Source organism: Lissotriton vulgaris, chromosome 8, assembly GCF_964263255.1.
Source record: "Lissotriton vulgaris chromosome 8, aLisVul1.2, whole genome shotgun sequence".
NCBI classification, from domain to species: Eukaryota; Metazoa; Chordata; class Amphibia; order Caudata; family Salamandridae; genus Lissotriton; species Lissotriton vulgaris.
In genome coordinates, this window is record NC_141696.1 from 723,175,306 (window position 1) to 723,190,421 (window position 15,116).

Below are 15,116 nucleotides of genomic sequence, written 5' to 3' on the forward strand. Positions count from 1 at the left end.
GACAAGTTTGGTGTAATTCCCTTCAGTGGTTCAAGCTGTAGCCGAGTCTAAAGGTCCTATGAAAATTAACATGGGGAAAACACGTTTTGGGACCCCCCTTTTTTCTCAGCCCCCACTTGACGAATCCCCCCCAAACTTTCAGGGAAGGAGCGGAGCGGAGCGAGCCATCTTCTTTGAGAACTTTGTGAAGATTCATCAACCAGGGCCAAAGTTATTCCCAATAGAATGTTGGGGATTTCCTATGGTAAACCGTCCTAACTATATATACCTACTGGCGACCGCCAGTAGGTAATATATATATATATATATATATATATATATATATATATATATATATATATATATATATATATATATATATATATATATATATATATATATATATATATATATATATATATATATATATATATATATATATATATATATATTCACTGAAAAAACCATAGGTTATAGACCATATATAGTTAGGGATTAGCATTTAAAAAACCTTATTTTATTTGCACAAAACCATTGAAATTCCATATATAGTTAGTTGCACTAACTATATATCGCGGACCCGCAATCCACTGCTAATGATGTCACATATTACATCATTCATGACATGGTCAGTGACATCACTGATGACATCACTGATGACATCTCAAATGACATCACTGATGACATCACTGATGACATCTCAAATGACATCACTGATGACATCACTGACATCTCATTTGACATTACTGATTACATCACTGATGATATCATTTATGTGATAATACATCTTCAGACTCTAATATAACCTTTGATACACTCAGTGTAAACAGGCACTCACAGACTGTCACACATCCATGGAGTTACTCACACACCTATTCAGTCATGCAAAGAATCAATCACATCTCCATTTCCTTAACTATACAGTTATACACACCTTACTTATTCAAACATATACTAACACATATTTACTCTCTTATACAATCCTTGATACAAGTTCACAATGATTCATACAGCCACTCTCACATTCACTGACTCTTATGTTCAGTTATTTATATATGTCAACTCTCACATGGAGTGTGCTTTACATATGTACTTACTTTGACATGTAGAACTGAGATATCCATTCACTCACCAATATACTCATGCACACAGTCAACTGTCCATACAGCTGTTTCTACATGCACTTTTGAACCCATACACCTAGGGAATCAACCGCTCACACATCTATGCACAGAGTTATACACCTCCCAGCCACCCACACACACACTCAGTCTCCCATACAAATACTTGGGCAACCATTCAATAACCCATATAGTTACTGATATAGCTACTGATTTAAACATGCAGCAGTTTACAGAAGAACATAAATATTGATTGCCAAATTAAGACACTTTAATCACTAACCCATGCACTCAGTGAGACACATTTAATCATTCTCTCATACAGTCAGTCATGCACCTACTAAATCCTTCATCCAGACACTTATACATCCACTCATTCTTCAATATGTAAGACATATTTTAACTTTACAGAAACATACAGTCACTGGGTGTTGTCATCAGTGATGTCATCAGTGATGTCACTGACCATGTCATGAATGATGTAATATGTGACATCATTAGCAGTGGATTGCGGGTCCGCGATATATAGTTAGTGCAACTAACTATATATGGAATTTCAATGGTTTTGTGCAAATAAAATAAGGTTTTTTAAATGCTAATCCCTAACTATATATGGTCTATAACCTATGGTTTTTTCAGTGAATTTTCAAGGTTTTGTAAATGCAAATTCCTAACTATATATGGTCTATAACCTATGGTTTTTTCTGTGAATTTCATTGGTTTTTTAAAAGCTAATATCTATAGCTGTAAAATATATTCTTTATTAAGTGACGTATCACGTAGCCCGTGAGACGCCTCATGATGCATCGCATAACCGTGACGTATCGTCTCTGCAGCGCAAACCAAACCCAAAACGTAAGCGCGCCAGAACACGCTTAAAGATATATATATATTTTTTAACCTTAATTAGACAAAATCCACACGTGCACATATCACAAACGTTCAAAAAACACAATATGTCGGACTCCCGTTACGCTGCCGGTTAGCTGCCCGGTTAACGTACCAGGAAGCACCTTTACCGCGAAAATCGCAAATTTTTTTTTTTCACCCCCCAGGGAACTTTAATAGCCCCCTCATCAATCCTAGGGGTTCAGGAGGGGTCTGCCTTACCCCTTTCATTCATTTACACCTTTTTTTTTCCCACCTCTTGTCTCTCGATCCCACAGAGAGACAAGATGGCGGCCGCTCCAGACTGTTTACAATGATAACAGCCAATCAGCTTCTCCTCAGACTCCCGTTACACTGCCGATTAGCTTCCCGGTAGCTTCCCGGTAGCTGCCCGGTTAGCTGCCCAGTTCGCGTACCAAGACGCGTCTCTACGGCGAAAAAATCGGATTTTTTTGTTTGTTTTTTTTTGGCCCCACGTGGTTTTATAATATCCCCCTCATAAATCCTAGGGGGTCAGAAGGGGTCTACCTTGCCCTCTTTCCTTCATTTCCCCCTTTGTTTTGGCCTCCTCTTGTCTCTCGATCCTACCGAGAGACAAGATGGCGGCCGCTCCGGACTGTTTACAATATTGACAGCCAATCAGCTACTCCTCAGACTCCCGTTACACTGCCGGTTAGCTTCCCGGTTAGCTGCCCGGTTAGCTGCCCGGTTCGCGTACCAAGACGCGTCTCTACGGCGAAAAAATCTGATTTTTTTTTTGGGTTACACTGCCGGTTAGCTTCCCGGTTAGCTGCCCGGTTAGCTGCCCGGTTCGCGAACCAAGACGCGTCTCTACGGCGAAAAAATCGGATTTTTTTTTTTTTTTTGGTTACACTGACGGTTAGCTTCCCGGTTAGCTGCCCGGTTAGCTGCCCGGTTCGCGAACCAAGACGCGTCTCTACGGCGAAAAAATCGGATGTTTTTTTTTTTTTTTTTGGGCCCGGCGTGGCTCTATAATATCCCCCTCATCAATCCCAGGGGGTCAGGAGGGGTCTACCTTGCCCCCTTTCCTTCATTTCCCCCTTTGTTTTGGCCTCCTCTTGTCTCTCGATCCTACCGAGAGACAAGATGGCGGCCGCACCGGACTGTTTAGAATGTTGACAGACACCGGAGAGCCAATCAGCTTCGCTTTGCAAAGTTCCGATACGCGAAAAGTTCGCGAACCGGAGCGCTGCCCGGAGCGCTGTTACAGATATATATCTTGATTTAAACGTTAATTTCTCAAAATCCACTGAAGCACATATATTGAGACCTAGCAAAGGCACATCGGGCTAACAGTCCCTACAATTTTGCCAAGTTTCGTGGAAATCCATTCAGCCGTTCGGGCTAAAAGTGAGTCCAACCGCCCTATGGAAATTAACATGGGAAAAACGCGTTTTGGGACCCCCCTTTTTTCTCGGCCCCCCCTTGACGAACCCCCCCCAAATTTTCAGGAGCTGCTCAGAAACAAAATGTGCCATTTTCCTGAAAATTTCAGCCGATTCCGTCCACAAACGCCAAAGTTATTAGACATAGAATTTTCAAAAGTCTCATAGGAAAAAAATCCTAACTATATATACCTACTGGCTATCGCCAGTAGGTAATATATATATATATATATATATATATATATATATATATATATATATATATATATATATATATATATATATATATATATATATATATATATATATATATATATATATATATATATATATATATATATATGTGTATATATATATTCACTGAAAAAACCATAGGTTTCACACCAGTTATAGTTAGGAATTAGCATTTAAAAAACCTATTAAATTCACTGACAAAACCAGTTATAGTTAGCTGGAAATTTTACTGATATAAAACCAATGAAATTCCACGTTATAGTTAGTTGGACTCACTATAACTTGCGCGTGCAATGCACTGCTGATGACGTCACATATTACATCACTCATGACATGGTCAGTGACATCACTCATGACATCACTGATGACACCATCCAGTGAATATGTGTCTTTCTGAAAAATAAATATTAGTGAGTAATGTTTAAATATTTAAATATATATATTATTGTTTCACTTTGTGTATAAGTGGCTACATGTGTTGGTAAGTAGCTACATGCGTATGTATATGGGTTATTAGATGTTTCTCTTAGTATCAGTATGAGTGTCTATATGGTTTGGTGGGGGTATTACTTAGCACATAGATGCATGAGTGACTGACTCGCTGTTTGTATGTGTTTTGAAGACAGCATATGTGCAGGACTGTATGGATGGATGAGTGTGTATATGTGTTTGTTAGTGAGTGAATGACTGTCTCACTAGTGTCTTTATCAGTAACTACATATGTTTTAATCTAGTATATGTGAATATTGATGTATATAAGTGAGTATATGTGAGAGTAAGAGATTGTAAGAGTTCCTGTTTAAATAAGTATGTGTTTCTATAAGTGATTGTTTAAGAGAATAAATATGTGTAATTTTCAATACAAGTAAGGTGGAAGTGTGTGTATAACTCTATATTCAAATAAATGGATGTTCAATAGTTTATTTGCACGTGTGAGTATGTGTGTGAGTAACTTTTGGATGACTGTCGGTGTGTAACAGGATGTATAGGTGTATCACTTCATATGATAAGTGAGTATATGTATGAGTGACTATATAGAACTGTTGGTGAATGACTGGATGTGCATATAGATGGTGGAATTACTGAATTGCTTGTTGTAACTGATATGGGTATCTCCATTTTTTTTTAAATTTCAGTTTCTATTTTTGAATATGTGTTTCAAGGGTTACATTACAGTGAAAGGAGGTCTGTCACTATGTCACAAGGATGGTGTCATCAGTGATGTCATGAGTGATGTCACTGACCATGTCATGAGTGATGTAATATGTGACGTCATCAGCAGTGCATTGCACGCGCAAGTTATAGTGAGTCCAACTAACTATAACGTGGAATTTCATTGGTTTTATATCAGTAAAATTTCCAGCTAACTATAACTGGTTTTGTCAGTGAATTTAATAGGTTTTTTAAATGCTAATTCCTAACTATAACTGGTGTGAAACCTATGGTTTTTTCAGTGAATTTCAAAGGTTTTTTAAATGCTAATTCCTAACTATAACTGGTGTGAAACCTGTGGTTTTTTCAGTGAATTTCAAAGGTTTTTTTAATGCTAATTCCTAACTATATAAGACCTGAAAGCCCACCAGGAATCTCCAGTATGCGCCAGGGGACTGCATTGCAGAGAGGTGTAATGAAGCCACAACCCTTTTTACACCTCTCTGCAACGCAGCCCCCGTGCATGTTTGAAGAGGGGAAACTAATTCCCCTTGCATACTGGGGGCCCCTGGGGGCCTATTAGCCCACCTGGAACCTCCAGTATGCGCCAGGGGCTGCATTGCAGAGGTGTAATGAGACTATGCCCCTTGTTACACCTCTCTGCAACGCAGCCCACTGCCGCGTTTGCAGAGGGGGAACTAATTCCCCTTGCATACTGGGGGTCCCTGGGGTCAACTAGTCCACCAGGAGCCTCCAGTATGCGCGAGGGAGCTGCATTGCAGAGAAGTGTAATGAGGCCACACCCTTGTTACACCTCTCTGCAATGCAGGCCACTGGCGCCTTTGCAGAGGGGGGACTAATTCCCCTTGCATACTGGGGGTCCCTGGATCATATCTGCCCAAACACCGATATTCCGAACGATTGTAAATGACTTTTCTTGAGAAACATTTGGATTTGGATTATCATGTCCTATACTTTGGAATTTTTGAAAGACTGACTTTGAGGATGCTATAAATTACTCAAGTCTGCCCGAATTGTGTGGGTAAAATTGATACCTAGTCACTTTTAATAAGAATATACTTATGTCTCGTCTAACATTTGGAAGAAATATCTAGTTATATGACAACGGGATACCGACATAACTTGAAGGAAATAAGAACGCCCTGAAGAAGTTCTGTTGTACAGAACGAAACGTTTCGGCTGGCTGTGGTACATAAACTTAAGGAAAATAAAAGCATTTGAATATACACCAAGATTCAGCGCTTCAATAAGTACTCTAAGTGATATGATTTGATTGGACTCATTGTGAAAGTGGTGCTGTGCCAAACTTTGGAATATTCTCCACTACTCTCTACTACTTACTCTCTCCCACTCTCTACTACTCACTCTCTACTGCTCTCTACTACTCACTCTACTACTTACTCTCTACTACTCTCTACTACTCAGTCTCTACTACTCACTCTCTACTACTCTCTACTACTCACTCTACTATTCACTCTACTACTCTCTACTACTCACTCTGCTACTCTCTCTACTGCTCTCTACTACTCTCTACTACTCACTCTCTACTCTCTATTACTCACTCTCTACTCTCTACCTCTCTTCCTCTCTACCTCTACACCTCTACCTCTCTACCTCTCTCTACACGCACACATATAGACATATATGCATATATATATGTGCATATGCATTTATATATATGTATGTGTATATATAAAAAAACAACTAAACATTTTTTTTTCTAATCAGCTACTTTTAAAACTGTCATTCTTTTTCCCCATGGTACACTCCCCGGTACGCTTACCGGTGCGCGTACCGGGCGCTCACCCCGCGAAAATAAAAAAATTTTTTTATTTTTTTTTTGCCCCGTGGGGCCCTTTTATGGCCCCCACATCAAACCTAGGGGGTCAAGGGGGGTCTACTCTGCCCCCTTATGGTCATTTCCCCCTTTGTTTTGGCCACCTCTTGTGTCTCGATCCTACCGAGACACAAGATGGCGGCCGCTCCGGACTGTTTAGAATGTTTACAGACACCCCAGAGCCAATCAGCTTTCTCCGCGCAAGTCGCGTGACGCGCCCGGTGCGCGTACCGGTGCGCTTACCGGAGCGCTGCTATAGATATATATATTTTTTTGAACCTTAATTACTCAAAATCCACTGGAGCACATATCTTGAGACATAGCAAAGGCACATCGGGCTACCAGTCCCTACAATTTTGCCAAGTTTGGTGGAAATCCATTCAGCCGTTCGGGCTAAAAGTGAAATCGACCGCCCTATGGAAATTAACATGGGGAAAACGCGTTTTGGGACCCCCCTTTTATCTCGGCCCCCGCTTGACGAATCCCCCCCAAACTTTCAGGGAAGGACCGGACCGCCATGAGACCATTTTCCTGAAAATTTCAGGCAGATTCGTCAACCGGCGCCAAAGTTATTCAAAATAGAATGTTGAGATTTAACATTGAAAATTATCCTAACTATAACTACCTACTGGCGACCGCCAGTAGGTAATATATATGTATATATATATATATATATATATATATATATATATATATATATATATTACCTACTGGCGGTCGCCAGTAGGTAGTTATAGTTAGGACCTAGTTTCCATAGGAAATCCTCAACATTCTATTTGGAATAACTTTGGCCCTGGTTGAAGAATCTTAGCGAATTTCTCAAAGAAGATGGCTCGGTCCGCTGCGCTCCTTCCCTGAAAGTTTGGGGGGGATTGGTCAAGTGGGGGCTGAGATATAAGGGGGGTCCCAAAACGTGTTTTCTCCATGTTATTTTCAATAGGACCTTTAGACTCGGCTACAGGTCGAACGGCTGAATGGATTTATAAGAAATTTGCCAAAACTGTAGAGTCTTGTTCGCAGATTATGCTTTTTTTGGAATGGTGTAAATCCGTTCAGTAGTTGTTGAGAAAATTAAAGTTAAAGTCAATTATATTTCTATAGGCGCGCACGCGTGCGCGCACCCTAGCGGCTGCGCGTGAGCGGAATTTCTTTTGGCTGCGTGACGTCTGTTAACGTTCGATTCGAAGGAAATCAGGAAGTTTTGTCCGCCATTTTGTCATTGCGAGTAAATATATTGTTCATTTGAAAGAGTTGAAACATGGAAAGGGGAGAAGTTAGAGATTGTTTTGCTGCGTAGCTTTTCTCGGGGTGTGCAGTAATGCCCTTAAACGCGAAAAGATATAATTTTCCCCCGAAAAAAATACAGGGTGCGCGCACCCGGTCGCGCACACCTATTCACAAGAGTGTGAAAATGGAGATAAATCAGAAGTTTAAGTGCTTAGATATAAGGTGGCTCTGAAAAGAGCCCTTGTGTTAATTGAGTGTTTTCTGCATTTATAAGTAAGTACCGATGCAGAGCCTGATGTTGCAGAGGAAGATTCTGTTTCCCTCATTCGTGAAATGAACACCGTCTCTCCTATAGACGTCTTGCATGTGGTATCGCAAGTTGTTGTGGTAAATAGAACCCATGCTATAATCTCTGAGGAACGCAGAAACAGATTTATTTACATGTCTCCTTGCTTTCTCAAATTGTGCACAATGTTGATTGGACCAATTCCATTTCTGTCTTTGGCATATATTGGAATATACCAAGGCAGATCGAGGAAAAAGTGTCATCAATTGTCGAAAGGTGTCTTTTAGAAGCATTTCCAGACCTACCCCAGTGATTGTGCCTAGATCGTTCCCACCACAGTGCACAATTATAAGGTCTGGTTCTGGGAGATGCATAAAAGTTTTCACCAATGGAATCAATTGGTGACATTTCAATCCTCTTTTGGAAATCCATGTTATGTGTACATTTGGTAAGCTGAGGTTGCAAATTCGTCTGCTTACTGCATATTTTTCACTCCAGTGAATATAACTGTGTCCTATTAGCCAGACCTTCATTTTCAAGGGATTTGTAGTCGTCCTCCGATCGGTTCTGGAAGTGGAATGGGAGTTAGAAGTTGAAATTCTAAATAAAGAAAAAGGAAGAGGCTGGGTGTGGTTTAAAAAATAAAAATGATTGGTTGATTGTAACAAGTGGAGATTGAACAGTACGTTCCATGTTAATGTTTATGTTAAACGAAAAGTACTATTGGGTGTGAAAAAACAAGATATGTAACAGAGCTGTGTATTGGCAGGAGTTTCTGGAGGGAAAATAGTCTTCTTAGTTTGTTGTAGAACGTTAAGACATGAACTTTTGACCTGTGCCTTCAGCAAGGTGCAGAATGAGGTGTAACCATGGAAACAGCCGGAGATGGCAGTTGGTGATGGGTTCACTCTTTGGTGCCTCTGCATCTGAGTCTGTTCTCTGGTGGCAGGCGGAGAACTGTTTGTTATTGTGGAGATGAAAGGGTGATAAGGAGAGAAATACGACATAGCGTCTGGCCTGTAGAAGCGTGGGAGCAGTGATTAACTCTGAGTGAAGCGGAACTGTGTCGGTGCTTAGTAACAGTAAAACAAAAAGTTAACAGTGGTATAACTGTCTTTACGGTGCGCAACCTACTAAGAAAGAGTTCACGGGCCGTAATTGGCTTGGAGGTTCTAGTATCAGTAAGTGAGTTCGAGAAAAGAAAACATTCAGGACTTTATTTATGAAGGCCTTGCGCCACCGGTGCGTTACTTTTTCCCATTTTCAAAAATGAGGCCCCGGCGGCGGAAGGTCTTCATAAATAAGGTCTTCAGTGTCTACAGTTAAGGTTATGTGGAACCCATGAATAGTTTTTCAAAATGAAATCATTTCAGTTGAGATTATGGATTAAAGGAGAAACCGTGAATATTTGAAATGTTTATTTAGAAATGTACTGTTTTAAAGGCAAATCATTATGTAATATGAGTACAGAAATTGCAAAAAACACAGTAATTGGTATTGTTAGTAGTACATGGAATACAAACGCTATAGTTGAAGAAAAATGAATATAGTTGGAAAAAAACATTGTACACTCTTATAAGGAAGTATATTATATTTTAATTAATGGAAGAAGGTCTCTGGCCTTTCAGTTTAGGAACGATATATGAAAATGCAAGTGGTTATACATCATTACTTTATGAATCAGCTGTCAAACAACACGAAATCATAATGTCCATTGTTAGTAAAGCAAATAGGTCTGTTCTTCAAAAGAAAATATGGAAAAGAACGTGAAGAATATAGAAAACCAAAAGGAAATGAGGACGTCAATGGCTTGTATGAGAGTTATTGAAGCATTGTTTAGGCAAAATAGGTAGCTTCTGCTTGTAACAGGAAATCAGTTTTATCATTTGAAAGTATGTCAGCTATCCAATGGAAAAGAGTAAAGCGGTAGTGATAATCTGTTATAATCGGAGCCTCTTTTACCATCAGAGTGCAGGTCGGTGGGTTTTCGATGTAGCTCGCTGTTAGGAAAGAGTTAACCGTCCATTGTGTAGGCAAAGTATGCAGCAAGTGCCTCTAACATGAAATCATTGTTATCATCTGAAAACATGTCCGCCATCCAATTGAGAAGATCAAAGGAACATTCATGATCCGTCATTATTGGAGCGTCTTTTACCATCATTGGGCAGCTCAGTGGGTTTTTGATGTAGCTCTCTGTTAGGAAATCTTGCGCCGCTGCGAATATATTCCAATGACCCAGAACTCCTTGTATCGCTGCAAAGGCCATAAACCCTCCGTTGTAACAAAGCTGTTCATGATCAAGTAACGGATTCATGAGGTGATTGTAATTCGGTTCAGGAGGTACCAAATTGCAGAGACATAAATCCAGGGCCCACGTGAAATCACAGCTCAGGCAATGAAATACAGGCTGCACACAGGTGAAATACGAATATCGAAATGATAATCGATATGAAGTATTCAAAGTTGAGAGTGGTAAGGTGCCGTAGTACAGAAGCATTCTCTGTCGAAATAGTTCTAAGTGGCCCGGCTCGTTTGCGAAGGCAGGAGGGACATCCATTTTGAATTTCCCAAGATGGTAAAGGAAACGGCGCAGCACCGCTGGTTGTATAGCAACTCCACAGAATTAGGTCGCCGGCTATGCAGTGGAGAGAAGCAGAATGACTTGATACATTTTGTAGGAGTCTAGTCACTTATATATTGCTTAGTGGTTATTGAAAAAGTAGCTTTTTTTGAACTGGAGGATGCGTTAAAAAATAAGGGAGTGATTTGAGGGAGTTGTAAAGCAAGGTCAATTTTTTTTAGATCAATGCTGTTTTCTGTGAATGTTAGCTTAGTGAAAGATATGTGTGTGAGCAGATGCAACGTTCAGTTTTAAATGTGACAATGGCGGTCTTGTTCATGTCTTCCTATTCAAGGTCGGTATTCGCTGCCAAATACAAAGATTAAGAAACGCATGCGTGGGGTACATAGTGTGCATTCTTAAAGGAAAGCAAATGAAGGGTTATTTTTACCGCGTTAGCATTGTCGTTTAAAAAGTTATAGTGATTTCTATTATATGTGAAGAAAGTGTCACTGATGAAGACTGAAAATAAATCCTTATAAATGATAGGGACTGGTGTATTTTAGAAAAGGTGGGTAACATTACATGAATTGTGGAAAAAAAAATAATGTAATTGAAAGTGTATGGTTTGAAAATGAAAAGTAGAGGTTTATAGTTCATGTTTTGAAAGCAGTTCTAGAGGGTCAGATGAAAGTGTATGGTTTGAAAATGAAAAGTAGAGGTTTATAGTTCACGTTTTGAAAGCAGTTCTAGAGGGTCAGATGCATGATAGATTTATAAAAAATAGAACATGTTTTTAAATAGTATTTTGGAAAAAATATGTGCCTTTATGTACTATTTACATTATCTGCCTGTTGCGTATTCTTTGAGTTTTAGTAATCCTGTGTCATAAGTTTTCTAGGGGCGGTTTGAGGTTCATGGTGGGTTTGGGCAGGGAGGGTAGGTTGGGGGTTTGTAATAGGGGGTTCGGGTGGGGTGGAGTGCGGAGTTTAGTGAAAAGTGAGGGGGGCGGGGAGTTACGGTGTTTGGTAATGGAGCAGAGTCAGAGGACGCCACATTTGTGTTATGGGGTGCCACGGAAATATGTATTTATTCTCAGAGGTTTATTATATTAAGGATATATATCAGTATGGTGGCTCTTGTCGTTTTGTGGTTCTGTGTATGTTTATAATGCTGGCCCTGTAGTTTTTGTTTATGGACCTTATTACGACACACAGGGGAGCTACGTTGCACAGTTGGAGATTAGAGACTTAGGAAATAAAACTTTATAATTGTAAGGGCTGTAAGGGATAGAGAGCGCCCGTTCTCGGTGTAAAAAATATCAACGCTATTGGTGGTATTTTCTACGGTGTTAGTACTCGAAGGAGAATAGTAACATATATGTGAAATAAAATTATGTAATAGGCTCAGCATTTCACATTATCGCGTGAAAAAAAAAAGTTGCTTTTACATAGCAATAAGTCTATTATAATTAAGGGACGGAGTGTATATAGTGCTATTTAGTACTCTGCTATGTGATTGATGTCGAATATTTCATAAGAGGAGGCTTTAAAAGTTTTTCGATAAACTGGTTTTCTAGGGAAGTGGGTGGAGTGTTCCGTGTAAATTGCAGAATAGAAACTAGTAAGAACCAATTGGAAGTGTTGTTTTAAAGTCACATGACTGCAAATGCGTGTCTCGACGCGATAGGTGGGTGCGCGCACCCGGTCTCGCACTAAAATAAAGCGGCGAAAAAACATCTTATAATATGCTCTTGGAGCATGTTTTGGTGGAAAGAGTTAGTTCTGAAAATAACTTTTTTTTTTTTTTTTTTTTGGAAACAAGTGTTTTGATGCTTTTGATTTCTTAAAGTTGCTACGACATTTTTCAGTATGTCATACTATCCAAATAAAGTGAAGAAATTTAACTTTTCTTGGAGCATTTATGACTCTCAATTGTGTGTTTAATTAGAGTAAAGCTTTGCTCTCCGTATACAAGAAGTTCTCCACAGTTCGTGCATTTCATGTGCACGTTCGCAAGATATGGTCTGAAGTCCATTTCAGCACTCGATGGAGATACAGGTCGTCCTCCGGAAGATGTGCTGTTTACTTCTGATGGTAATAGCGTGGCCTCCATTTTTCTTGTCAAAGGTGGTCGCTCATTTCCTTCAGATTTGGAAGATAAATGCGGAACGGTAGCCATTGTAGCGAAGTCTTCGGGAAGATGTTCGACGTTGTTCTCTCTTGAGAGTAGAAAAGAAAGTGATGGAAGTGGGTGGAGTGCTGCGTGTAAATTCCAGAATAGAAACTACCAAGAACCAATTAGAAGTGTTGTTTAGAAGTCACATGACTTCACATGCAAGTGTCAGGTCCTGTACGCGATAGGAGGGTGCGCGCACCCGGTCGCGCACTACAATGAAGCGGCGAAAAAACATGTCATAAGATGCTCTTGGAGCATGTTTTGGTAGAAATAGTTAGTTCTGAAAATAACTTTTTTTTGTTTTTTTTGTTGTTTTTTTTGGAAAAAAGTCGTATGATGCTTTCGATTTCTTAAAGTTGCTACTACATTTTTTAGTCTGTAATACTATGAAAATGAAGTAAAGAAATTTATCTTTTCTTGGGGCATTTATGACTTTCAATTTTGAGTTGAATAAGAACGAGGCTCTGCTCTCCGTACAAAAGAATTTCTCCACACTCGTTGCATTTCATGTGCACCTTCGCAAGATATGGTCTCAAGTCCATCTCAGCACTCGATGGAGATACAGGTCGTCCACCAGAAGATGTGCTGGCCACCTCTGATGGTAATAGCGTGGCCAGGGCTCTTGTCGATGCTTTTGCATAATGCTCAGGGTGCCTTTGTTTAACATGCCGCAGCATGGTGTGTATAGAAAAGGAATATTTTCTATTTGGATTTCCCCTTGAGAGCTCCGAATTGCATATCGTGCAGGTTACTTTTGGCGCATTCACTTTCTTTTGATCTTCAGGATAAGTAAAAAATTGCCAAATGAAAGATTCCTTTTTTCTTCTTAACGGTGGTCGCTCATTTCCTTCAGATTCGGAAGATGAATGCGAAAGGGCAGCCATTTCAGCAAAGTTTTCCGGAAGATGCTCGATGTTGTTGTCTCTTGAGAGTAGAAAAGATTGTGAGGAAAGTGGGTGGAGTGCTTCGTGTAAATTCCAGAACAGAAACTACTAAGAACCAATTGGAAGTCTTGTTTTCAAGCCACATGACTTTACATGCGCTTCTCAGGACGTGTAGGCGGTGACACTATCTAGTTACGAACGTGATTTCATACTTAGGAACTAGCATTCAAAAAAACTATGAAATTCACTGAAAAAACCATAGGTTTTACACACGTTATAGTTAGGAAATAGCATTTGAAAAACCTATGAAATTCACTGAAAAAACCCTAGGTTTTACACACGTTATAGTTAGGAAGTAGCATTTAAAAAACCTATGAAATTCACTGAAAAAACCATAGGTTTGACACCAGTTATAGTTAGCTGGAAATTTTACTGACATAAAACCAATGAAATTCCACGTTATAGTTAGTTGGACTCACTATACCTTGCGCGTGTAATGCACTGCTGATGACATTACATATTACATCACTCATGACATGGTCAGTGACATCACTCATGACATCACTGATGACAGACCTCCTTTAAGTGTAATGTAACCCTTAAAACACATATTGGAAAATAGAAATTAACATTTTCAAAAAAATGGAGATACCCATACCAGTTACAACAACCAATTCAGTAATTCCATCATCCATATACACATTCTCTCATTCACCAACAGTTCTATATAGTCACTCATACATATACTCACTCATCATATGTAGTGATACACCTATACATCCTGTTACACACCGACAATCATCCAAAAGTTACTCACACACATACTCACACATGCAAATAAACTATTGAACATCCATTTATTTGCATATACAACTATACACAAACTACCACGTTACTTCTAAGGAAACTTATACATACTTACTCTCTTAAACAATCACTTATAGAAACACATACTTATTTAAACAGGAATTCTTTCTATCTCTTAGTCTCACATATACTGACTTATATATATCAATACTCACATATACTAAATTAAAACATATCTCGTTACTGATAAAGACACTGGTGAGGCAGGCATTCACTCACTAACACACACATATACACACTCATCCACCCATACAGTCCTGCACATATGCTGTCTTCAAAAAACATAGAAACAGTGAGTCAGTCATTGATGGATCTATATGGTAAGTAACACCCCCACCAAACCATAGAGACACTCATACTGATACTAAAAAAACATCTAATAACCCATATACACACACATGTAGGTACTCATCAACCCATGCAGCCACTTATTCACAAAGTGAAACACTGATACATATATTTAAATATTTTAACAT